This window comes from Manis javanica, chromosome 1 (genome assembly GCF_040802235.1).
Source record: "Manis javanica isolate MJ-LG chromosome 1, MJ_LKY, whole genome shotgun sequence".
In the NCBI taxonomy this organism is placed as follows: domain Eukaryota; kingdom Metazoa; phylum Chordata; class Mammalia; order Pholidota; family Manidae; genus Manis; species Manis javanica.
Genome location: NC_133156.1, coordinates 210382266 through 210408914, shown reverse-complemented (window position 1 = coordinate 210408914; position 26649 = coordinate 210382266). Strand labels below are relative to the sequence as shown.

Genomic DNA, 26649 nt, shown 5'->3' with positions numbered 1-26649 from the left:
ATAGGCTGCCCCAAAATATGCCACTTTGACATGTGGATTGTTTTGAGCTAAAGGCAGTCAAGATCCAGCAGTTTGAAGAAAAACTTACCTCTCCCTTAACTACCTAAAAGAATTTAGATTGGGGGTTTGGCCCATATAGAGAGCTACTGCCAGAAACTTTTTTTCTGGATCACCTATCTATATGGCAGAGCAAATATCTAACTATCAAATATCTGCTCTTCTTACTGTCCTATGAATCGCTCTCCTCCCCTTTGAAGACCCAGGCTGCTAACCCCATTCTTTAGCTCAGGGTGGCATATAAACCTCAGTTGCGCACATTGTTCCTGAGTCTCACATCTTTGAGCTCCTGTACGTACATAATTAAATTTGTTTTTTTCCTGTTCATCTGTCTTATGTCAATTTAATTAGTAAACCAGCCAAAGAATCTGGAAGGGAAGAAAAGTTTTTCTCTCTTACAATAAAGTCTCAATGCTTACTCTCGGTTTCAAAGCTCACTTTTCATCATTTGATCTACGTTATACCTTATTAGAGAGGTGATATGGAATCATTAGCATCCCCCTCATGACTGGGAATTCTCTTTATCTTATTCAAAATATAGTCATTCATTTCCTCCGGAAGGATAACTTTGAAATAACATTAATTTTAGTGGTGTTCAATTATTTAAAACAGATGGTATTTATGTATTTTTTCTACTATTTACTATTATCACTTTTTACAGAAACATATACTTTCCTATTCATCTAAACAATTATTTTAAAATCAATAATCTCTCAATTTTGATTATGAAGACTTTTCATGTCTTTCTACATGGTTCTTAGCATTGTCCACTAAGTTTAAGTAAGTTCCTTCTGAAACAAAAAGGATTTTCAGATTATCACAATTTTCTATTTTTATTTCAATTTTCTCTTATTAAAAGTAGCTTTTCTTTCTTGTATTTTGTATATTCCCAGTGTGCATATATCTTTTGTACATAATAATCTATGTTTGAATACATTCATCACTTTTTAATCACAGTAAATTTCAAACATACATGAAAGTAGAGGGAGAAGTAGACCAAATCCTCACAAACCCATCTTCAGCTTCACCAATTAACAACAAATTTAGTCAGTTTGGTGATATCTCGATCTCCCTTCCACCTCTCAGGTCTGATTATTTTAAAGCCATTCTGGGATAGCACCAGTAAATTTCACCAGTAAATGCTTCAATGTATATTTCTAAAAGAGGATTCATTGTTTTTCATTACTGCAAAAATATCAGGCTTTAAAAGTTAACAATAATTACTTAATTTCATCAAATACCTGTGTAGAAACTTCTTTGATTCTCCTACTAACAATGTTTGCAGTTGGTTTGTAGGAATAATTATCCAAAAAACACTGCAACAGTACATGTCTGAAATGTCTTTATGATCCTCTTAATTCCTCCTGTCTTCGTATTGTTGTCCCTTAATGTCCTAAGAAATCAAGTCCTTTGTTCTGTTAAATTTCACACATTCTGGAATTTGCTGATTGCACTGCTGGGGTATCTTTTCTGGCTCCTAGCTTTTCTATAAACTTCGATGCTTCTCTGGCATAACAGTGGGGTAGGGAGTTGTGCGTATAGCTTCCATTTTGTCATATCAAGAAACAAGTTATGTCTTGTTGCCCTCTTTTTGTGGTTAGAATCTTAGCGTATTCAGGTATCATCAACTTGATTCGTCTATTATAAAGTTCTGCAGCAAGTGTTTTCAGCAGCCATTGATGATTATTGCCTAGATCCTTTATTTCGTTGGAGTTTTAAAATTGATAATATTCTTTCACTGCTTCAGAATTCACCAATTGGAATTCTTCAAAGAACTTTCCTTTGAAGGAGACCAGAATTTGCTACCCCAAAACATGTCTCTCTGGCATAAGGATTATTTTAGGCAAATTATTTTAAAGTAATAGCAGACAGTGGTCACGTGGGCAGTACATATACTAAAATTTTAATGATACAGAGATTAGCAAGGCCTGCGCAAGGATGACACACAAATTCATGAAGTATCCTGTATTTTTGTTGTACACTCAAAACTAATAAAGGACTGTATATCAAAACAGAAAGAAAGAAAGAGAAAGAGAGAGAGAGAGAGAGAGAGAGAGAGAGAGAGAGAGAGAGGAAGGAAGGAAGGAAGGAAGGAAGGAAGGAAGGAGGGAAGGAGGGAAGGAGGGAAGGGAGGAAAAGGAGAAGCTCTGGAAACTGAGAAGTTACTCTTTTGTAAGAGATATTTACGTGTATAAGGGAAGCCTCCGTTTTGTAAGGGTTACTCCCCCTCTGTACCTGGAAGAGGAGGAGGACCAAATCTCTAGAAACTCTTGTCAACTAAGAAGGCAACGGCCTAAATCTGCATAACAACATACCCTTGGTTGCTGTGCTTTTCCTACATTACTGGCCTCCCCCATCCCCAATATCGTTCTTTGGTCTTTAGTTTGAGATAGTATTTAAGGTGGTGGCTTCGTACGTTTTGGGGAGTTACTCAGTTTTCCTGGGTCTCTTCCATGTGTACAAGAGGTACACATGTTATTAAATGTCTGTTTTTCTCCTATTAATCTGCCTTGTATTACAGGGGTGGGTCTCAGCCAAGAGCCTAGAAGGGTAGGTGGAAAACTGTATTTATCCTGAAGTTTGATTTGAACAGTGTTTATTAATATGTTCACTAAATCCTACCTATGCACACTCTTTCCCTATTTTCTTTTATTTGATTTAATCCACATTTGTATGTATTTTCCACCCTTTGGAAAACAGCATTTAACTAAATACTGAATACAGCATTAATCCAATTAAAGCTCCACACTTTATAGAGACTTAAAACTTTGCCATTATGTTTAAATCTAAGAACTTTTCTAGAGGGCAATCTGGCAACTTTCCTATTTGTCATGTACATAAGCCTTTAGTCATAGTAGTTCAACTTCAAGTAACTTATCCTACCTAAGAAAATTATTGAAAAGTATGCACAAATATAAATGCACAGAAATTCAACACACCATTATTTATAATAGCAAAAAATTATTGCAAACAATATAAATGTCTAACAATAGACTAATACATGATTACCATGGGCAGTTATTGAAAGTGGAATTACAGATCCATGTTGACATTAACAAAATAATCTTTAGATCAATATAGAATATAGGTCTATATCAAGAAGAACAGACATTATGTTTCAAGCAGACTACAAAAAAATCATATGTAGTTTGATGATACATTTGTAAATAGATTAATAATATGAACAGATTTAAATATATATATGTATATATATATATAAATTCTGAAAGTCAATCCTTTCAAATGTTACTTATATTTATTGAATTCTGCATGGTGGCATTTGAGTAATTTTCTCTTTCTACTTTACTTACTTTCATTAATAGAATTTTTTCACAATTAACAATAAAAATGAAATTCTAAGTTTATTTATGATTAAAAAATTATTTTCCATAAGCAATGAAATAATACTTCTTTAATTGGAAAAACCTAATAAATCAATTTTCAATTTGTAAATAAAGAAGATTCCTGTTCATTATCATTTAAGCCTAACATGTACCACTGTTTCTTCTTCCCTTAAATCTCAGTGCAGATTACATACAGATAAGTGGTTTATAACTATGATTTAGATAATTATGATTTCTACCATCCAACTTTAAAATTTTTATATCTAGGTTTAAGGCTTCTTATCACCTGTGAAATGGCTGATTTTATACTGAACCCAATTGCTGGAAGCTTTACAGTGAATGTTTAGTTTCTCAAGCAGAAGTTTAACCACTGCTAAAGTTCTGTGGTACATAGAGACCCTATACCTACCATGCTAGTTAATCTTTAGAACCACTCTCTGCTATAAGTACTGCTAATCTTATTTTACAGATGAGAGAACAGTCTATGTTCACCAAGCTAATAAACTCCAAAACTGGGACTTGGACCCAGGATTTCTTACCTGGAGACTGTTCTTTGCTGGCCTGACCATGGCATTCCCTTATCAGTATCATTCACCTCTTCTCTAGTTTAAAAGTCTTACCTGGCATGTCTTAACCACACAGAGGATTTTACTTAATTCTCTGCCGCTGCATTTCTGTTGGGATAGATTACCTTATCCATCAATGTCTAAACTCTCATGGCGCTAGCACCATTTCAGCTCCTGTGAAAGAGACATACTACTTCCCCTACCAGTCTCTGCAATGAGATAGTAATAAATTGTGAGCTAGGCACACTGAATTGCTCTTGCTGCCTAAATGTAATGTTTCTCCATCAGTCATGTAAAAGAAGCACACCCTTTATTAAAATAAGAATTTACCAACCTCAGGCATCTGTCTGGAAATACCCTATTCACACACCTCAAGGCAATAAAGTTGACACAGAATCTGAAATGATTACTGCAATTGCAATGAGTTGAAACAGGTTTTTTTTTCAATTACAAATAGTGAAAATATCAGATAACTTTGGCAAGATAGGGCAAGATTAATTTTTTTAGTCAAAATTTTCAAACTTTAGTATATGTGTTTCTATAGCATGCTGGCAAATCCTTAAAAATTAAGGAAGTTTAAAAGATGTTTATCCAGTTATAATGCATCATCTAATAAATGAAAAGGACAGGGCATCACATATATAGGATAGAGCACTCTTCCTGCCTGAGACCGACTAGGGACAAACCTGACTTATATCTAAAGCAGGGGGATTATAAACGAGGGCATGAAAGCAGAGGAATCAAAGTGGTATAGAAATCCAGATGCTGTCAACAGTGACCTTCTGATTTGTATTTTATATGACAAACCTGCAGTAAACTTATACTTGCCTATGATGGAGTAAAAAACTGTAAGACCTTGAATAGGAACATCTGGGTTCAAGCCTGACAACATCTGTCACTGAAATTAATCTTTAATCTCTGTGAGCTTCCTAAAGTTACTGCTTTTATAAAATGGAAATGAGGCATTCCAAGCATTCTTACCCCATGGAGTTGGTGAGATTGCATTAGAAAGTTCTTGGTAAAACATCAAGCGTTATGTTAATATAAGGCTAAGTTTTTAGAATTATTCGCCAATGACTCAATCCTAACGGTTGTTACCCAACACTCCTCTTGGCTATTTCAAAGTTGTATTGTCCTCCAACAAATGTGTTTTGAGTGCCTACCATAACCAGGCCTGTTCCAGGTGCTTGCTAGTATGTAGGAATAAACACAATAAAACTTGCTGCCTTCTTGAAATTTACATATTCAATCAGTGGAGACTAACACTATAGACTACTAGTTTTAATGAGGCATATTAATGCATCCAACTCAACAAATATTTCTGAGCACTTACTGGTTTCCATTGACTTCCATTATTGTTTGTTAGGACAATTGTCTTCTAGCCATATTATTTTAGAAATGGCATCCTGGCTTAGGAAACAACATTATTAGAAAATGACATATTTAGGACCAGCAGATTATATTTTCTATGATTACTAATCTTCATAATGTGCCGCCTGTTTTCTTCTTTGGGGCATATATTTAATCTGCATAATGTAGCTTTATCACATGGTTACTGGATATAAAGTAGCAGAAGGGAAAATTTACTTTTAGATGAAACCGTATATGATTTTTCAGAAAAGAATACTGTCTCAATGCTAAGATTAAATTTATTTTTCAATTTCTAATTACTTTGAAATCCAAATACTTCCTATAGTATTTAATGTCAGATTTCTTTTTTCTTCCACAGTTCCTGCTAATATTTTGGTATTATTCTCGGTAATGATTATAAAGGTAGCTAACATTTCTGTATTAACTATAACAGTAGCTAACATTTATTAAATGTGCCTAGCAATATTCTGGATACTTTATGAGCATGAAGTTACTTAATCTTATTACCCTTTGATTTAGGTACGGTTTAGTACCCTTTGATTTAGGTACTAATATTATCACTACTTTGGAATTAAAGAGAGTGAAGTTTAGAAGGGTTTTGGGAAGACTGTGCTCATGGGCACACTGCTAGACCTTAAAAACTTTCAGTGGGTTTCCATTTGGATTCATGTTTGTAAAGCTTTAGTTAATTGTATGTGTAATAAGCTGAAACAATTGTCTGAGTCTACACTAAAAACCTTTGTGGAAGAGGAAGACATAATGGATGAAAAAAAAAATCATGATTTTTCTTGGAGTCCTAAAAAATAGATTTTATTAAAGTAAACAAGTGAAAATATATTTAACTTTGTCTTCATTGTCTTAAATTTAATTTATAAAATATTTATTTAGGAATCTATTTGTTTATAGTTTGGGGTCTTAGATCACCAGTTGTCAAATATTAGGGGCCCCATTATGCTGTTAAAAATTCGTGGGGATCCAACAGAGCTTTAGCTTGTGTGAGTTACAGCTATAGATATTTATTGTCTTAGAAATTAAAACTAAGAATTTATTAACTGTTTAGTTATTGACTCAATAAAATAGCAATAATATGCCCATTGCATGTTAATGTAAATGATATAATTTTTTACAAAAATAATTACATTTTCCAAGACAAAAATATTTAGTGAGAAAAATGATCTTGTTTTCCATATTCTCAACTATTTCTAATGTTTGGCTTAAGACAACTGGATTTTCATTTCTTCTTTATCATTTAATCTGTTGACTGTCACACACAATGCAACTTCTGGAAAACTCCAGTGTATACTTGTGAGAAAATGAAAATAAAAAAGGCAAATAACATCTTCATATTATTGTGAAGATAGTTTTGGCCCTATGGATCCTCTGAGAGAGGTTCGGATATATTCAAGGGCCCCCAGATCACACTTTGAGAACTGCTGTCTTAGAATGCTACTCTTATTTTCAGTCTGTTTCCCCAAAACACATAACTTTCTCCAATGCTTAAGAATTTTTAAGGGGCTTGGGGGGATTTCTCATCTCTAAGCAATTTTCTATTCAAAATATAATTAACAACCTTAACATATTCCCAGACTTCTTTTATCTCTAAGAGCTTTTGTTTTGTTCAAAACATGGAAATAAATAAGTAATGAGAAATTAAACACATTATTTACAAGTCAATTAAAGCATTTTGAGGTTAGTTTTGGAACATTTTGATTTTTCAATGCAAGCATAAGATTTCTCTTTCAGTAACTATGACTTCTTCCTATTTGCATATTTCACATATCACCCAATTTACAACTTATTTCCACTTGTCTTCTTCCAAAGGGATTCTCTAATAGCTTTGGTCCAAAAGCCTAAGGCACAGTGCTCTCTGCTTCCCTGGGTCAGAGTACTCCTACACTTAAAGACTGAGAAGAGCAGGAACCAAAGGAGGAAACCAGAACAAATGGCCATTGACTTTGGAAGGAAACATACGGGGACTTTGGAGGAGAATGTGATGTGCTGGGACCCAAGTGATGCAAAAGTTAAGAAGAGCAGGCAGACACACAGTAGATGACAGGTCCTTTGCCTGCTCTGGGCTTTAAAAAGCCACCTGAGTGTCTGGTGCCCTGAGTGCCCATCTACACTCTTCCTGTGCAGTAGGTTCTACATCTCATGCTTCACTTGAGTTGTTCTGCCTTTATTTTGGTCTCACCTACTTAGTCTCGTCTAACCTGTGCCACAGCATGCTGTAGGTATGCTAGACCAGGATCCTTGCCTCATATCCACTCAAAGCCCATCCCTCCTCTAGCAAGACATTTCACAAAGAAATTTGCTAATGAACAGGCACCATAGTTATCAATTGGAAACAAACTGGTTTGCTCTATTCAACTAAAACCACCACAAAAGCAAGATAACTGTTCAGTAGTTATTTTCTGGAGCATTATATTAACTGGATCTTTTTCTTATTTATGGGAAAATAACTGATGTTCATAATGCAATCCTTGAATTAATATATGGTCCCCAAAGCCTTCTGAATCATTAAAGAAAATACAATTACACTGAGTATCCTTTAGTGTTATGCATAATATCTAATGTTCCAGTTCTTCTAGAACCAGAAATTAATGTGTGGTCATATAGCTAAACTCTACTAAATAGCTAAACCGTATTAAATAGAGTAATTTGTTGAACAGAAAATGGTATTTTCTTAGTAAAACTAATAGAAGCCTTTACTGGGAACTGCATCAGCCGAAAGGCAAAGCAGGGGACAATGGGGCTGTAGATTGCTGTGGACTATCAATGCCAATAAAAGAACATGGATGAGGCTTCCAGCCATAGTCACGCAGGGAGATGAAGTCAGGGTTGAACTGTGTAATGCATATTTCAAGGCAGAAGTTATCAAGAGAATGCATAGATGATGGAAAAAAAGCAGAAGTTGGGATGAAGTAAGGCATAAATGATGTGGAGAGTACATTGTGGTTCGGCCCCTATTCACATAGGTCAGCCTTGAGGCCTCCAGTCCTGGTGGGAAAGTAATGACATATGAAAGAAGTGACAGCACGAGGGAGTGTTCTGAGGTTCTGATTCCAGACTCAGGAAGAGTAATTGTCATACTGTGTGAATGTGTTGCGCACCCAGAGTCCTAAAGGATCACTGAAGGTTTTCTGGGAAGGCACTGTAGGAGGAGCGCTGATATGGGAAGCCAGAGTGGGATGGGAGAGCAATTTGCTTCCTGGGATGTGCAGGAAGCTTGGTGTGTGTAGAATGCTTAATGCATATGGAAAAGTGATGAAAAATAAGGCCTGAGGAACAAAGGGCTGTACATGCCATCCCAATACAAATTTGGGATTTTAACTGAGGAGTCAAAAAGATAAGAATTTAGACTGCCACTAATTTTATGTGATAATTTACAAAGCTGGGCTTTGGTTCTTAGACCCCTATTGTGAATTCTGAGGTCTGAACACAGGACCTCAACCCTTGGAGACATTTTCATCCACACACAACAGGCTCACTCCAGGAGCCACTCTGAGAGCTGTTTTCAGTCCCTAGACTGGACGATTCAGTCTTTCCTTTGAAAAAGTATATTGATTACCTCCAATGAACAAAGGACTTAAGTTTATTGATTGCCTCCAATGAAACAAAGGACTTCACTCCCTTTTCCAAATCTATAAATGAAAAGCTCCAAAAGTGGGGGACACACTTGGTGGCTGGCACCTGAGTATTAACTTCTGTCTTAATGGCATGACTGTATCAAGAGTAGAGTATCTTACTGGAAATGTACATTTCTTTTCTCTCCAAGAAAGCTAAGTGGGATAGAGAATATACAATGGTCTCTTGATTTCTGAACAGCTAGGAATAGTGATCATCTATTTCAGATTTTCTAGTATAAGTATCTTTCTGAAGTCTGTTTTGCTCACACCTTTATTACAGCACCAAACCTAATGCCTACTGCACTAAATTAAAAAATTTAAATTAGGTACACGTTAAATTCTTAACAAGGCAAGTGAAGCAGTAAATCAATGAGTAAAAGTTAACAGAATATATTCTCTGATATTTTGGTCTGGCAAACATAGCTATGATTAATCTATGGGGGCATTTTGCCCCGAGCAAACAATATTGGTGATGACAGTGTCATGCATTCTTTGAAACATTCAGTGTTTAAAAACATAATATTCTTTAAAAGCAGGGACAGAGAACTTATCAAATATGTGAATTTCTTGGCCAACATGATCCTTTTTAGTTTCTTTTTTTTTAGTAGGCTGAATTGCCATGGAGTCTGAAGAAAATGTAAGGTTCTATTATCTTAAAAGACAGAAGACCTTATGATACAGTCCTAGATTGAAAGCTAAGGTTTGGAGCTCCCTATTCCTAGAATCCTCTGAATACACGTTGAGTAAATCAATTAAATTCTCTCTGCTTCAGGTTATCTGTAAAATGATCCACTTGCTCCTCCCCCTTCCCTATTTATTTGTTCCACATTTGGAGAAGATAATAATTTTTTTTACCACTTAAAAATTATTTTGGAAATCATCGCTTAACTTTTCAGGCAGCCCCAAAATGCAAAAGACTCTTGACCTTTTGCTGAAGGAAGAAAAGGGGTCAATTGGCATGGAAACTTTTCCTTCCTCTGGCTAAAGATGAACTTAACTGCATTTATCTCTGCTCTGTTTGCACACTTTACCACATGAGTAATTTACCCTTCAATTGAACTGCTGAATTTGTATAAAGGTGCATATGTGTGAGCGTGTTGTGCCTCTGTGTGTGTGTGTGTGTGTAGGGGAAATTTGGTCAATGTGGTAACTCAATGCAAGAACATTGGTTACTATAAATTTCAAGATGTAGAGAAAGTGCTCAGTAAATGTCTATTTATGAATTAGAGTAGCTTGATATGGCATAACACATTTTCAGAATAGTTGTGACTCAATACTTTTCAGGCACTATTTGACTGAAGCTAAGGGAAAGGCCATAGATGACCACACTGTATTAAGAACATCTCAGGAAAAAAATGTTATGTTAATACATGGCATTGTTATTATTCCAGTCTGCCTCCTTTGGCCACACATTTTTGACAAGTAAAAATCCACTGATACAGTTTCCAGAGAGTTATTTTATTCTCTCCCTTTTTCCTGTTCATTAATTTTGTTTGAGTAGTCATTTCTTTATACTGTCTATTCTATCTTTTCACATTCAGCGATACCTTGGTTGGGGATGATAGAGGTGCTTTCCCTTTCCCAGTTTCTCTAATCTCTCTCTACACACACACACACACACACACACACACACACACACGGTTACCATTTTTCTGAAAAACAAGGCAAACCACCTTTTGAAAGCAGTTCTTTTTGTCATAGGAGGACAATCATTATTTGAGCCTTAATCAGCAGAGTACTAGGCTGAACCAAATGTCTTCCATGCCCTGTTTACATATTGCTGAGGCCCTGTTTACATATTACTAAACTCAGTGTGACCTTTACAGAGCTAAACCATCCCACAAATTGCAATAGGTACTCATCTTTGTATTTATAAATCCAAACATTAAACAAAAACTGCTTAAAGCAACATGTGTAAGCTAATCAAATGTACTGTTCATTTGAAAGTCTATGATTTTGTGTGAGTGGTTAAAATCTCATGTAGTACGTTTTTGCCACTGAAAAATTATCCTAAAATATAGTACATGTCTCCCTTTTAAAATAATCAGTTTCTGATGGGTTCAAAAGGATCTGAGAGATAAAAAGATTTCAATATGATTTTTATACTTGATGAACTTTGAAGGAAATTCACATCCACTTCACTGGACATTGCATTTCATTAGTGACCAACTAATTTTAAACTTCAAGAAAACTTTCAAGCTTTATCAGATCACTAATTCAGAATGTGCAAATATTTAGATATGTGCTTATTATTGAACATTGAAAATACATTTGAATTTTGGGGAGAAATTCAATTCTAAATCAAGATATTTCAAAAATAAACGTTCAAGGGATATCAGAATTTGTAGTTTTTGTATGTAATTTAACATATAAATTTAAAGTTATTTTTTGTTTATTTTATGTGTATAGCATATAGTCACAGTGAATTCATTGTCCCACTAGAACCTGAACCCAAGTTCTTGATATGCTATTTATCTTCTAGCCATAAATTTTCTCAGGCTTAGGGAAATCATAAATGTTCTTTCAACTCACAGAAAACTTTTTCTTAGTCACCTGGCTAGATAGTACTTTCTTTCTCAAGATACTTATCACTGATAGGAGATAATAGTGATAAATACCTCATATACTCCACAGATAAGGAAACAGAAATTTCTCTTCTTGGTTAGTAAGAGAAAAAACATTCCAGCAGCAATAAGTAGAGTTTTCATGTTCCTAACTCTTAAAGCACTGGTTTATTTCTAATTGGGAAAAATCACTACTAAAATATGACCAATAAGTGAGTGTTTCCATCTCAGCTTTGATTACAAGGTGCTTTGACATCCTAACACTTCTGGATTTGTGGAAAACATTTTAAAAATCATTAATATTGTGAGAAAAATAGGGATATTTAACATCCCTTGCACTGCTCATCTCTTCACAGTGATCCTTCTAAGAGCCATGGAACTGCTTGTCCTCAGTCCACACCCATGGGCTCGTAATTAATGCCCTAGGCAATTTCTTCCTGTTGATGGAGCTGAGGCCCCATGACAAGGTTTCCACAGTGACTAGATTTTACTGAGGAATAAGAGAGAACCAGGAAAAGGAAAGACTGTAAGATAAAAACTACATATTTTCATTGTTTTTTCAAATTAGATTCTGATTTTATCTGGTGCCAGTAGAGAAGCCACAAACATTTATTCTTTAGAACTAAAACAAAAATCCTCATGAAACATTGAAAGAGGAAGCCAAGAGTTGCTCTCTTCTCCAAATGAACAGTTTTCTCCCACCAAAGGTTATGCTGACCTAACCATGCTTTGAAGAGGTTGAGTGTATTAGTTGAATCCTATCCAACAAATCTTGTTGGGGTGAAAGGGTCTCAAACATAATTTTTCAAGTTGTGCTGGGTGCACTGACCCTGCTAAGATGTACCACCTCTCCCAGGCCATATCTGGTCAGGAATGAACGAGCTCAGTGACACACTGAGGGATGAAGTCCCTGGTGTGCACAGCATCTGACATGAGCACCCACCATCTAATCTTATATTTTTGCAGAGATTTGTCAATTGCTTCAATGTTTAAACACAAATGCCTAAGAATATGAAAGATCACAACCACAACCTTTTAATTATAGTCAGATCCTTTAATGTGGGAGGAGGAGGGAGGAGTGCCTTCTTTGCCCTAAGCTACAACTGTGTCAGAAAAATGGCATCATCTGTAGTCCTTTTCCAAAGGGAAGCAAATGTTCTCCTTTGTGTGTGTGTGTTTGCACAAGCGTGCATGCTTTACAGTATTTTTAAGAACGTGAGTTACCTGGGGAGCAATGGATGTAAAAAGGAGGGCAATTAATTGGTTCTGAGGTATCTCACATCATATCTTCTCAAAGATTAAGCTTTGAATGTCACCTCACACACAATGCATGCCATATTTATTTGTAAGCACCATGGTGTTCGGGAGGAAAAACAGGCTTTAAGTTCAGTCATACCTGGGTTTAAATCCCTGCCATATGTTGGTGCGTGATTTTTTGCAAGATCATTTAATCTGCTTTAGTTTTCTTATTCATAAAAATAGGAATGCCATCTCTCATGCAGGATTGTTATAAAAATTTAATGAGATAACATTTGTAGAGCATCTTGCAGTGTATCTGGGAAAGAGTAGCAGTAAGTCTTGGATCCCTCTTCTCTCTCCATAAAAAAAGAAAAACATAATTTGATTTGCATTAATAACATCTCATATTGCAGAGAATTATCATTTTACAACTAGGTTCATGGGTAGGGGGAATGGAATAATGCATTTATTCTTGAAAACATACCAATGGAAAAATAATAGTTCATAAGTCTCAACCCTTTCAGACAAGTTGCATGCTGAAAAGCGGGATTCTAACTCTTCCTGTCTCTCCCCGTTTTATCTCTCAAAATTCAGAGCATTCCTTGTCTTGGGAAAAACCTGAAAGAGATGGCCAGTTTTCTGGTTCTTCCACACAGCCTTTTGGTTGGTGATTTCTGAATCAGGATTGTGTAGTTAAAAATTGGAATTCCAAAATTTGAAGACCTATTACAATAGAGTGTTTCAAAATTTAAGGCATATTAGAATCACTTGATAAGCTAAGTCAAAATGGAGATTTGCAGGACACTTGTCAAAAGATTTGTATTCTGGAGGTGTAGGCTCCCAGTTGCTGCATTTTTCTGAACAAACGTCCCAAGAATCTGTTTCAGCTGGCCCACGACTACACAGAGAACCCTTGCCTTAGAGCTGTTAATTCAAGATTCCACCCAGGACAGGGTCATTTGTGGCTGCTCATTCACTGCCAAACTGCCAAGGGAAGCTTTGGGTAGTGTACGGACTGAAACTTACACAGTGTGGGGGCCTATTTTAAGAAAATGAACAAAAAGATTTTACTTCTGTCCATTTTGCCAAAGCATATGATCATGTGAACATATTGCCAGGGCCTGGGAAGGGACGCGTGGCTATGAGGATTTCTGAACATACGCTTCTTAGCTGCACTGTACATCCACTCTGAGTACCACCATGACAATCCATCCTTGTTATTGTCTTTATTTTACACAATAAAGAAATTGAGGGATGTAGACATTTAGTGATTTACCGTGGTCACACAGCTAGTAAATGGCAAAGCTGGGATTTGAATCCAAGAAGCCTATCTTCAGAGTTACTGTGACCACATAATGTCTCTTAGAGATACTTCCTGTTTTCCGAAACCCATAGGGAGGCAAAGCTTCTCCTTACTTCCCTTGTAGGAGCCACGTTACACTCTTACTGGATGAAAGTGCTGATGACAATAATAAAAAGATACAATGATTAGTCAAATATTTTTTGTATTATTAGTGATTATTAAGCTACTTTACTTACATATTTATATAATTTAAAATACACAATTGTATGTATGTATGTGTATATATATATATATATATATATATATATATATATATATATAGTATATAAAGTAATTGATAACTACTTGGGATGATTAAAAGTAAATATGATACATTTCTGAACCCCAAAAGCTTATAATGTAGAAGCCAAGGATGTGGTTAGAGGTGAGGGTGGATGAGATAGCCATCAATTAAAAGTAGCAAAAGAAAGTATATAGAAAGCTTCAGTCAGCATTTAGAGATGAGAGAAAGCATAATCCTAACCACCACAAGAAAATAAACAAAACAACAAATCAAAAGAAAAAAAACCTGCTAATCATTTAGTCCAATATTTGGTTAGTAACAGACTCCTCAGTTTTAACTGCTTAGAATAAATACTGCTTTGCAGTTAAATGTGGCCACATGACTAAGTTCTGCCTGAGGAGATGGAAACAAGTGTTATGTGACAACTTCCAGAAAACATCCTTAAAAGACAGCTGACATGCTCCCTTTGTTCCTTTCTCTTCCCCTTTCTCCTTTCTGCTAACTCAAACACTGGCTGATGGCTGGAATTTGAGCAGCCACCATGGTCCATGAGACAGCACACTAAGGTTGGCAAAGCATCAAGATAGATAGAAGGAGTCCTCTTGATCATAAAGCCACTCTACCAGCCCTGAAAGGCTTATTTTCAGATAATATTCATCAAAGGGAGACAGACCACTATCTTACTTAAGAAGTCCTCATTTTGGGTGTTTGTCATTTACAGCTGAATTTAATCCTAACTGATAAAAACGTTTATCAAAAATGCTGGCACCAATCACATTCTATTAAGAAGATATCATTGTATGCAGAGCAGGTATATCTATAACATTATATCACTACACTTTTTTTGTTGTTGTTGTTTTGATTAATCTGCAATTACATGAAGAACATTATGTTTACTAGGCTTCCCCCTTCAACAGGTCCCCCCCACAAACCCCATTACAGTCACTGTCCATCAGCGTAGTAAGATGCTGTTATCACTACACTTTTTAAAGAAAACACATGCATTATTACTTTGTATCCCAATAAAACTATCCCTTACAAACTGACATTTTGGAAGAAAATATTATTATTCCAATCATACTACTATTAGTCAAATAAGCGTTAAAGCTTTTCCTTTGGAACTGTGTTCAAATGATTTCCATAGACTCTAATTTTTAAATTGGGTCTCTTTAGTGGACATTTATTGTGTTATTTTACTTCTAAGTATTTGATCCTCTTCCTTTGGGAAAATTCCCCACCATTTGAATCTGGATAATTCCTTTTGCCCACTCTCCACTAGACAATGATCTAAATATGCTTCAGTGCCATATTCATTACTTGTGGTTTCAATGTTAATAATTCACAGTCAGACATCTTCTGTATTTCTCCCATTGATTGCATTTTTGGATTTTTGGTTGTCTCATGGATATAGCTTTAGAGGTGGAAGGGATCTTTAAGACTGTTTCACTAATATTGAGCTCAAATTTTGCTGAATGTAATTCTTTACCTGCAGGACATGTATCCTTACTATAAACAGGCTTGATGATTTCTGTATTGGGAAGTAGGTTATACATGATAATGGTATGGTATAAATATCATAAAGCTATTGCAAACATTATATATATTATATATTTAATATGTCTTCACATAGTATTACATACTTTATTCTATGGTCTCTATGTGCTTTCACTTTGTTGGTATAAAACTATTATATTCATTTTACAAGCATTTTAAAGTTTGGTGGCTATTTTCTCATCACTCAGCTCAATGTATTTTTTCTTAAGAAAACTTTCCTTGATTACTTAGACCAGGTCTTATTTCCTGCTGTATACACTATACTTTTAGAAATACACTTACCATAGCTATAATGACTTAAAATTGTAATCTGTGTTTAATATCTAGCTCAGCAACTGTAGAATAAGCTCATCAAGGTCAGAAAATTTTCACTCAGGTATTCCCAGCATCTAGAATAGTACCTTGCACAAAGTAGGTACCAGTGGCATATTTCCTGGTCTGTATGAGGTGTCCAATAAGGGACTGCATGAATGAATGTACTCAACATATAATAACTGAGCACCTACTTCATGCTTCCCTTAACTGTGCAAATTATGTAATATCCATGGTTTGATTTGAGACCCTATTTCTTGGCCAGTCTACAATCCTGCCTCACCTGAGATTATGGATTTCATCCTCCAGGCCCCTTGAGAATAATTCTCTCTTCTTTTAGTAATTATCTGTTTGCATCTGTTATGCGTGAAGGTGAATTTATCTTCTGAATATTACATTCCTTTGACAACTTGCTACCTGCCAGCTAATCAGATAATTCTAAATTATTGAAGTTGGAAGTGCTTTTAAAGACTTTATAAGTACAAATTCTTTTGTAATCAAATATTTCCTTCAGTAACACATCTGAAAATATGTTGTCTGGCACTCTTTGAACACTTTTAATTACCCTAAAGAAACTCACTTCCTTTCCAGGAAGCCCAGCTCTTAGCTGCACCTGGCAAATTACTTGGAACTTCTCTGCGTTGTCCTGGACTCTACCACACAGTTGTCTCCTATGGGTGTTTTTTGCCCTCTAAACCCCTCTGCACCCTCACTTTTGTGTGAGGTGCCTTCTTTTGAAAGGAAGATCTGACTCCTTCTTAAATGAATTGAAACCTCCATGGCTCCTTCACCTGTCGGTTACTAAAGTTCTTTCATGATGTTTTGCCTTATAGGCCATTAATTTTTTTTTAGATCTTTAAAAATGTGGTGTCTGAAGTGAATACAGTGTTCTACAGATGAGCAAGTCAGTGCTTTGAACAGTGGGGATTTTGCCTTTTATGAGCTTTATAAGGATCCCAGGATTCAATATTAACTCACTGGCAATTTGTCCTAAGATCACAGGGCGTGATAACTCATTTTCATGAGTTAGACTGTGCCTACTGTGACAGAAAAAATAAGAAACCCCGAAATTGGCAGAGGCACAGTACATTTTATTGATTCATTTCTGTTCACAAATGTCAGTGATAATGAGGCAATCAGCCATTGCTTTGGATTGATCTAAGTGTCTGCTCCACCTTCTCCCCTCCACAGGTTGGTGAGACAGAAGAATAGAACCATTTAGACCACAGATTTTTAAACAAATGATCAACAAATCTATTCATACAGTATCTACCAGAAAAAGACACACACAAGAGAAATAATGCAGACTGTGAAAGAGAGTGTTGATATCTTATGTGTCAGTCTGAGTATCAAATGTGGTGGAATTTATTTCAGCATGTTCCTGAATCTGGATCCCTGATCAGATCACGTCCCTTGCCATTAGCCACTAAGAGAGAGCCCTCTGTCAAAGAATTGTCATGCTCTGCAATGTGTTTTATATATGATTCTATATTTGATTTAAAAAAAGACCATCACATTATGGGGAACACAGAATATAACATATGAAGGAGTAAAAGTTAGAAAGAGTATGTAACAAATGAGAAAATACATCCAAGAACACCATATTAATGAGGTTTCCTAAGAGTATCATACAAATCCATCATATATAGTATAACTTTCAGTGGAAGTGGCATAAATCCTTTTACAGAAGATATTATAAATAAACCAAGTATTGTTGAAATATCCTTTTCATTTTAAAAAAAACTTATTTAATTAACAACATGTATTGTATGTAGGAAATATCCCAGGCTATCAGGTTGGTAATGGTAACAAAAAACATAGTGTCAGGCTTCTTTGAGGAAGCAGCATTAGAGATGGAATATGCAAGATGTAGAAAGCCATACCACTAAATACTGATTTACCAGTACTCAGGTTTTCTCCTTCATTTTTGGCAATTTTCAACACTTTAGATCCATAATGTATACTTCTCCTGAGTATCCTAGAAATTAGTTATGGAAAACAGCTGATGGAGAAGAATATTTCACCTTTCTCTCTTTTTTAATTCTTTTTAAAATTAAGAATCTAGTTTCAATTTCCTTTATAAAACTAATGTTTCAAAGTGCTTAATCACTTTTTATTTGCTTGAACAAAGCAACATATACACCTTTACTCTTCCTGAAGTTTAGGAGAAGATAGTTGGATATTTTGACACAGTAGACAGAGGAAAAATATTTATTCTTAAGTCTCAAAACAGAGAACCAGCAGTAAAATCGAACTACTTCCTTAAAAATAAGTTAAACTGCCACTCTCACTACTTCATTGCTTACTCTGACTCCAAGGAGAGAGGAACAGGAGTGAAAGGAGCCCGTTGCAGCACCTGCTGACTCAGACTGGTTTTCCCATCGCTAATAAAAAGGCAGAGCTGGGCGGCATTATTGCGAAAGCTTAATGGTCAGTCATGGCACTGAAATAGACACTTGTGCTCAAGCACTTTTTCATGCTCCAGTAAGTAAATTGTTAATGGACAGATAACACCGTCTTAATCTCTGAGACTGCCTCTTGGAAAAACGATATAACCAGTCCCAGGGAAAGAGCATTTTAAAAGAATAAGGGAAGTTAAAAGCCAGCTGACTGCAGATCTGGCTTTGAGTTTAGCATTAACTTTCAGATAGGAATGAGTATTTGAATAAAAGTTTACCCTTTTAAAAGCCAGAGCTATTCAAGGGTGGATAGACAGAAAACTAAAGGTCTTTGGACATGTGTGAAATATCCCAAGATTAGTTGAAATGCTAGACTGGCCTTTGCTGTTACCACAAGGGGGACACCTTCTGTGGACAGAAATAAGAGACCAACAGAAAGTAGAGCCTTTTTTGTCAATGGTCCTCCTTAGCCCTCTCCCCCATGCTCAGTGAGAAAGTTGGTGGAAGACTGTAAATGCCAGGGAATTGCCACGAGGTAGAATTTAGGAGATTCGGGTCCATTAAGATGCCTATAGGACTGACTCTTGCCATCTTGTTTCATAGATGTACAAGCAGATTCCCTTGAAACACTATTCCCAAGCTGTTTATGCTCAAGTTTTGTTTTGTTTTATTTTTGTTTTTTTGAGAGCCTGGCCAGCATGTGGAAAGACTGACCATGTTCCCTTTTAACTGTCAAAAGGGAAGTCTCATATAACAGTGTACTTTTGAACAAAACCAACTTTTTTTTTTTTAAGTAAACTGGCAGAGGTGGTATGGGGGTTGGAAAAGGACAAAATTTTTGCATTGAGCTATTAATCTCCTCATTCATATTTTGTTCTCCTCCCACCTCAACTCATTTTTATTTTTAAAGGTTACTTAAGTTCACAGGAGTTCTTTCCTTAGGTCATTTTAGTTTTATGTATAATTTGATATTTTTACTTGACTGAGATTTTTTTCAGGACTGTGGTCATGTCTTAGAATTCTTAAGATCTTTCCTGAGTAATCTACTCACTGTAATACTTCAGTGACAGTGGAGAGGGTGTACGGTGCTCTATGACTGAGCCTTCTGTCTGCAGTGAAGTGGGTTGCACTGGTGCATGAAGCTCCGGCTCTGTGATACAGGAAAGTATGCTGGGTTTGCAAGGAGAGGATCTGTGTCAGAATCCTACAAGACGGTCATAATTAGAATAACAATAATACTACAGTAATAATAATTGCCACTGAATGCCTTCTCTGTGTCAGGCATGGCATTAAGCATTTTGTCAAACATCTCATGTAACTTTTCTGTCAATCTAAGAGGTTATCAGGATCCTTGTTTTACAGATAGGACACTGAGCTTAGAGAACTAAAAGACACCTGCCTAAGGTGACACATTGCTGGTAATCTATAACAGAAACGCAATTAGAAACCAAGTCTGTCTGCTCAGTTTCATCATCTGTAAAACAAAGATATAATTTGCCTCAAATTTTGCTGTGCTTAAATGGGATTTCATGACTCTTATAAACCAAAAAGAAATATAAACCTGGGTGTATATAAGGTCAACATGACACAGAGGCCAAGTGCAGAATGGGAAATGGATTCCTCATGAGGTGGGGCCCAGGAAGAGGAAAGTGGAAGGAACTTTGCTTCCTAAGAACATGGTTCTGGGCCTTTGCACCAAACAAAATGTCCCTTCTTAGTTTTCTGGCATTCTGGGTTATTCCTTCAAGATGCCAGATCAGCTTTTCCAACTTTGGTGGTGGGAGGACTGTGGTATATTGGTGGGAGGGGAAGTGGGGTGAGATTCAGCTTCCCCTTGGGGTTAGAGCACTTTAGCTGGAGAAGGAAAGAGGACAGAAGAAAGCTTGAGAGCAGAACAGACAGACTCTGTCCTCTTCCTTCAGACAGACCCGACACTTAGCTCTCAGGCTTCGGCTCTAATAAGAGCCATTAAGTGGTTTCCTGACAACCTTCCATGGGACTGGTCTCCGAGTAGGGAAAGACTCAGATGGTTGTTGGCAGAATTCTCCCATAGGAAACAATCTCCAAAATTTCGCCAATAAAGTACTTTTCTAAATCCCCAAAGGGCCAGTACAGCATCACCTCATTAAAAAGCCAGTCTTCAGATTCTACAGTCCAATGTGAAGTGAGGAATTCACATGAGGATACACTTTTTAAAAATTTTTATTTATTGTAGTAAAATATACATAACATGAAACTATCTGACCCATTTAAAAATGTATATTTCCGTGGTAGTAAGGATATTTATATCACTGTGCACTCACCATCACCATCCATCTCCAGAACTCATTTGCAACAACATGGATGAAACTGGAGTACATTGTGCTAAGTGAAATACGCCAGACGCAGAAAGACAAATACCATCTGATCTCACTTATATGTGGAATCCAAAACAAAAACAAACATCAAACTCATAGAAAAAGAGATCAGACTTGTGGTTACCCCAGGCAGAGGGTAGAGGGAGGGAGGAAGGTGGGCCAAAGGCACAACTTCCAGTTATAAGATACGTAAGTACTAGGGGTGTAACGTACAACATGATGGCTGAGCTGACACTGCCTTGTGACATATGGAAATGTGTTGAGTAAATCCAGAGAGTTTTCAACACAAGGGGAACATTTTTTTCTTCTTTCTTTCCTTTTTATTGTATTGGTATGAAATGATGGATGTGAGCTGAAGCCACCGTGGGAATCATTCCATAATATATCTAAGTCAAATCATCATGTGTGCCTTGAACCTGTACAGTGATATATTTCAATTATTTCTCAGTAAAGCTAGGGAGAAAAAGCTGAATTCAGAGTAACATAGAGTAGACTGGTGATTATCAGAGCCTGGAGAGAGAAGAGAAAAGGAAAGATATTTATAGAGAAGGAGAAAGGAAAAAGTAGGACGGTGGCTGCCAGGGGATGAGGGAAGAAGGACATAATGATACACGTCTAACATTCCACCTTGTGCCATGAAATCTGTGTTAAAAACAAGCACCATGTTTTTCCCCTTACCTATCAAGGCACATTCATGGGAACTTTGATGTCATTATAGTTTTTCTTAGACCAGGAAACTGGTGAAAGTGTGTGGATAGTTTACTTATATCCAAGGAGAATATGCATCATTCAACCATCATCAATCACTTGGAATGTGCAATCACATATTTATGAGAGCAGCTGCAGTGTGCTTGACTTTAAGACATATGGCTCACTGCAAAGCATGGGGAGATAGGTTTCTTCTTATTGTTTTAACCTTTGATTACTGATGTGGATTCTAAACAGAAACTTTAGTATTGCAAATGGTAATAAGCACAGAAATCATTTTGTTGTGGAGTTTCTGGATCTTCATGTATTCCTATCATATCCTCTAATTGTTTGTTTTTCTAAATCTTCCACTCATCTATGGAATGCATAAACTATACTTCTTTTTATAAACACAAATATATTAATTTATTCAAAACTGATTAGAATCTCCTAGATACCTAGCATTCCAATAAGTGTTGAGGAAACGAAGATGAATGACTTTCAGGTATTTAATGAATCTTCAATAAAAAATTCTGTGTATATGCTGAAGGTGACAAGTTGAATATAACAATGATAATATTTTGAGATAATTTGTGAGGAGAAGAAAGGATTCATGGATACACAACTTATTCATATAACTAAGGATGTCCAAAACTAAAACTCAAAATGGAAGACTTCTGATGCCAGTTTGGCAAAGATACTGAACACAGCTATTCACATCAGTTAAAAGAAGCAAAAATAAAGCATAGGAAAGCTTTATGACAACTGACATCTAGTCAGAACATATGGGCAAAAATGCTCATTATATTATAAAGAAACATGCATTATACCAGAAACAGAATATCTGTAAGTCAGGAACAATGAGGAATTGGTAAGCCCTATGTTGTTAGATCTGGACTTGAAAACCCTGCCATTCACTAGACTTCCTAGTTTCTTCATGAAGAAATTTATGTTTCTTCAGTATAAGAATGTGAAAATAAGAAGCCCAATGTTAAAATACAGAATTTCTATTTTGAAATTGTAAGGCCCAAAGACAAATGAACATAAAAGAGGTTCTCTCCATATAAAAAGGATATTTCACAACATTGTTTGTGTTTCTCCTGTGCATAAAATTTAACAGTCGTGGAGGACCTTTGGTAATCATCCAATTCAAGCTCATATTTTATGGTCAAAGAGGTTTAGATACAGGAAATGAAAACAAATTTACCAAGATCACAGAACTGGTTAGTTGGACAACCACTTAGATCCCAGTTCTCCCTCCCTTATGATCCAGTGATCTTTCCCATAGTATTTATGTCAGTGGGCAACCAGTCAGTAGCTATGTTCTATCTCTGTAGTGGGGTTTCCTCCTACTTCATTTTCTTTCTCCCAACTTTTTTTTTTTTACACTTGATGCTTTCTTCCTCTTTGAAGCATTGAGAAATGTAAGGTCAGACCTGTCTGTCCAAATGTGTGTGCCTCCTCCCCTCTGCAGGCCTCTGAAATCACTACAATTGAATATTTGAATCATTTGGACCAAATTGTAATGACAAATGGAACTGATGGACCTGGCTGTCCCACTGCCTTTCGGTGACTCATCCATTTAACTTGTAATTTCTTTTAGGTACCTGGACATTTTTGTCTGCAATCCAATAGCTTGTTTGAAAAATGTTTTTTAGTGCAAACACTAAAAATAAGCTCCAGGTTCCAAAGAGGAAACACATATGAGAAGTTGCTTTGGAAATTAAATAAACTATAAATATGTGAAGCCACATGGGACCTAGAGACTGTTTAGTTTCATCTTTCTTTTGTCTGATGTTCAGAAAAGTTCATGTCATTTCAATCATGAATGTAATTGTGTTAGTCATCGGCACAACTGGGGTCAGAATCAAGTGCTTCTGCTTTTCTGTCTGATGATCCTGCTTGTATTTTCTAAGAAAAATACAGAGGGAAACACGGGAGGAGAAAGATGGAGGCGAACTCTTCATCATATTCATGTTTTTACCCTTTCTCGTTCATTATTTCAGTGGCTGCACCTCCTTCTCTTCAAAGCTAGTGAAGTTATATTATTATCATTCATTTACAAATTAAAAACTGAAGCTAAAACTTGAAGCGAAAGTCATACTGCTGGGAGATGAAGTTTGATACTAGATTTGTCAACTTTGTACCCTGTTTACCTTCAACATTAGCACTATGATAGGTAAAATGAAGATAAAGTTGAAAAGTGGTGTATCAGTTGATATACAGTCTTATAACTATTCATGGACATGATTTCTTCATTGTTCATGATAATAAAAGCTGCCATATTAGATGATGATTATGTCCCAAGACATTGTGGAAAGAGCATAGATTTTAGTGCCAGGAAGACATAGGTTCAGATTGTGGCTTGTCTGCTGGCAATGTAATAGCTCAACAAATGGTGATTGTCATAATAATTGTTATTATTATTCTATGTCTGAAAGTAAAGTTATCTTCTGAGGGACAACATATCCTATATTAATGTGTAGAAGAAAAAAGCAAGGTCCAAGGTCAGTATAAACTTTTAAAGTATAACTTCTTTACACCACTGAGCTATCTACCCAGCAATCTAACAAAAACTTTTGGATCAAATCTTAGAATCACATGATTTTGTCTCTTTACAAATTATACCTCCTTATTTTTCATCGGATGACATTGATGAGGACAATTTATGTAAAAATGATAAGCAATCTCAGGAACAAAGAGTGGGTGTAGGAGCAAATCACAGATGTATCAATTAGTGAGTAAAAGATCAACATGTACAATGACAGCCTCCTTACAAGTTTATTACTCAGTTGTCTCATGCAATTTTTGACCATGAACTTTGTAGCAAGAAGGCATTCCTGTGGTTATGAACCTCAGCTTCCTCATTCCGTAGAGGAAACAGGTCTACAGAAGACTGGCGACTTGCTCTTTGTTTTGTGAGAGAATTGGAACTTAAAATAGAGATTTATGATTTGGAGTGTAGTGGTTTTCCTTTCAAGACTAAAAACATTGAAAGCTGGTGCATGCTTAAAAACTTACCTCCTTTACTGATAGCATTAAACTCTGTCACCAAAGGCTGCTGGTGATAATTCATTGTTAGATACCAGAAATTCTTTGGTTCTGAAATGGTATCATTTAAAAATAAATAAAAGCAGACCCATTTAGGGGTATGTCTACAGTGCTCTGTGGAAAACACTTTTAGCAATTATGAGGCACCCATCCCTTACTTATTATCATGTATCCGTCACCAGCAAGAAACATTTTGAGTCTAATAAATGGAAGAATACAAAGTTTAAGTCAAATTTTAGATGCTATCTAAATTTTTAGATGTTATCTATATGGGGTATCCACATTGCTCTGAATAAACAGATTATTTGATTGAGCATACTTGGCATATCCGCTTGTACACATTGGTAAACTGAGACAAGTTTCAGATCCAAATGGAGGCCCTGCTCAAGTAATGTCTGGTGTTCTGGTTAAAATCCATTCCTGAAAGTATTACCCAAAGGATTTCAGAAATATCTGAAGAGAGAAAATACTTCTGTATGGCACGTTCCAGATAATGTTGCTAAGAATGTGAATGGAGGCTTCTTGCTATCACCATGTGCTGTTTTTGCCCCTTATAAGTGAACAAACCAATACTTGATTTTAAAAAACAAACAAAAAAAAGTGCTTTCAGAATATTTGTGAATATTGGAAGGTAAAATAATTAAAAAGAGGCTATTCATCTAAAAGATTTCAATTACCCTTTCTTCTGTGTATACCCTCTCTCACTTTGAGGCTGGTGAGGTTGATAGCTTTTGAGATTGGCCAGTTTACAATAAATAGACTGTATATTTTAGAGTTAATTAACCACCAAACCCCACACATCCTTCAACATGTGAATGAGTCATGTTACAAAAATCTGTTTATAAGTTAGTCAGGTGGACCTCAGAATGTAAAGAACAAATAGGATTCTTAAAATGAGCTTAACAGTTTGGAGCTAAATGAGGAAGGGATAAACCTTCTGCTTGGGGCATGTGGAAGATAAGAAAATCAAAATTCCTTAGAGTATATTTTCTTCTAGTTCTTCATGCAATGAGAATGACTTAGACTTATTCGTTTCATTATACAATGTACATTTACGGACTATACCCACCGTATGTCAGACACTGTTCCAAGCTCTTCATGTATAAAGATGGGTAAGATAAGTACATGCCCCAAATTTCCTAGAGGAGGCACAAATACACGCTGACCTTTGTATCTCCAGGAAATCAGAAAATCCTTGATATTTTGGTAAGAGCTAAGTCAGAATGACGCTGCTTCTAAATTGTGGTTTGGAGTTCTTTATCCCACGGAGATACATGCAGGGGCAGCAGGAGCACAAGGGGAGACTGCCCATCAGAATTGGAAAATGGGAAGGGGAGCACGGCAGAGAGAATGGTTCTTCCATTGGGTCTTAAAGCAAGAGCCGGGCTTATTAAGTAAAAAGAGAAAAAATGCATATACTGAAGAAGGCAACGAACATGTGGAAGTTTGAGATCTGAGCAAGTCTTGACTATTTCAGTGAATTGCAGTTTGATAAAGCTGGGGCAAAGAACATTCATTAGGAGATAAAGGGGACAAGCTTAGGGACACAGGCCGGCTACAATTTCAGGGGTCTTTGGTACTAAACTAATAGGTGGCTTTTAGCCTGGAAGTTACAGGGATTCATTAAAAGATTTTACATATGAATATGCCTGATCAAAGTTGTGTTTTAGCGAGATCTTTTTGGCAACAAAGAGGAGAATAACTGGGAGTGGCCACACTGGAAGAAGGACATCTCTCAGCATGCTGGGGCAATAACCCCCTTAAACTATAAAAGGCTGTACTAACAGATGTGAGAGACTTTCAGGAGGTATGAACTATAGAATTTGGGTACTGATTTGTTGTGGCGAGGAGACAGCAAATCAAAGAAAGAGTCTAAGTTGAGTTTTTGGTTTAGGTCGATCAAAGAGTTTGGTAAACCAGAAAGATCAATCAGATG

General features: G+C 36.2%; 1 protein-coding gene and 1 non-coding gene across 4 annotated transcripts in view; one reads left to right on the top strand and one right to left on the bottom strand.

Moving 5' to 3' along the window:
• Positions 1-26649, bottom strand: part of SLC8A1 (solute carrier family 8 member A1) — a 374762-nt gene that overhangs the window by 333442 nt on the left and 14671 nt on the right. The window contains exon 1 of one of the 3 annotated variants that reach the window (XM_073214039.1): positions 19670-19794. The exons of the other annotated variants lie outside the window; for them this stretch is intronic. The gene's annotated coding sequence lies outside the window, so the exon portion shown is untranslated. Of the gene's footprint in view, positions 1-19669; positions 19795-26649 lie in introns of those variants that run through there. 3 annotated transcript variants of the gene reach the window in all.
• LOC118970746 (U6 spliceosomal RNA) lies at positions 1929-2030 on the top strand. Its single transcript, XR_005058834.1, has one exon. It is a non-coding gene; the product is annotated as a U6 spliceosomal RNA (small nuclear RNA).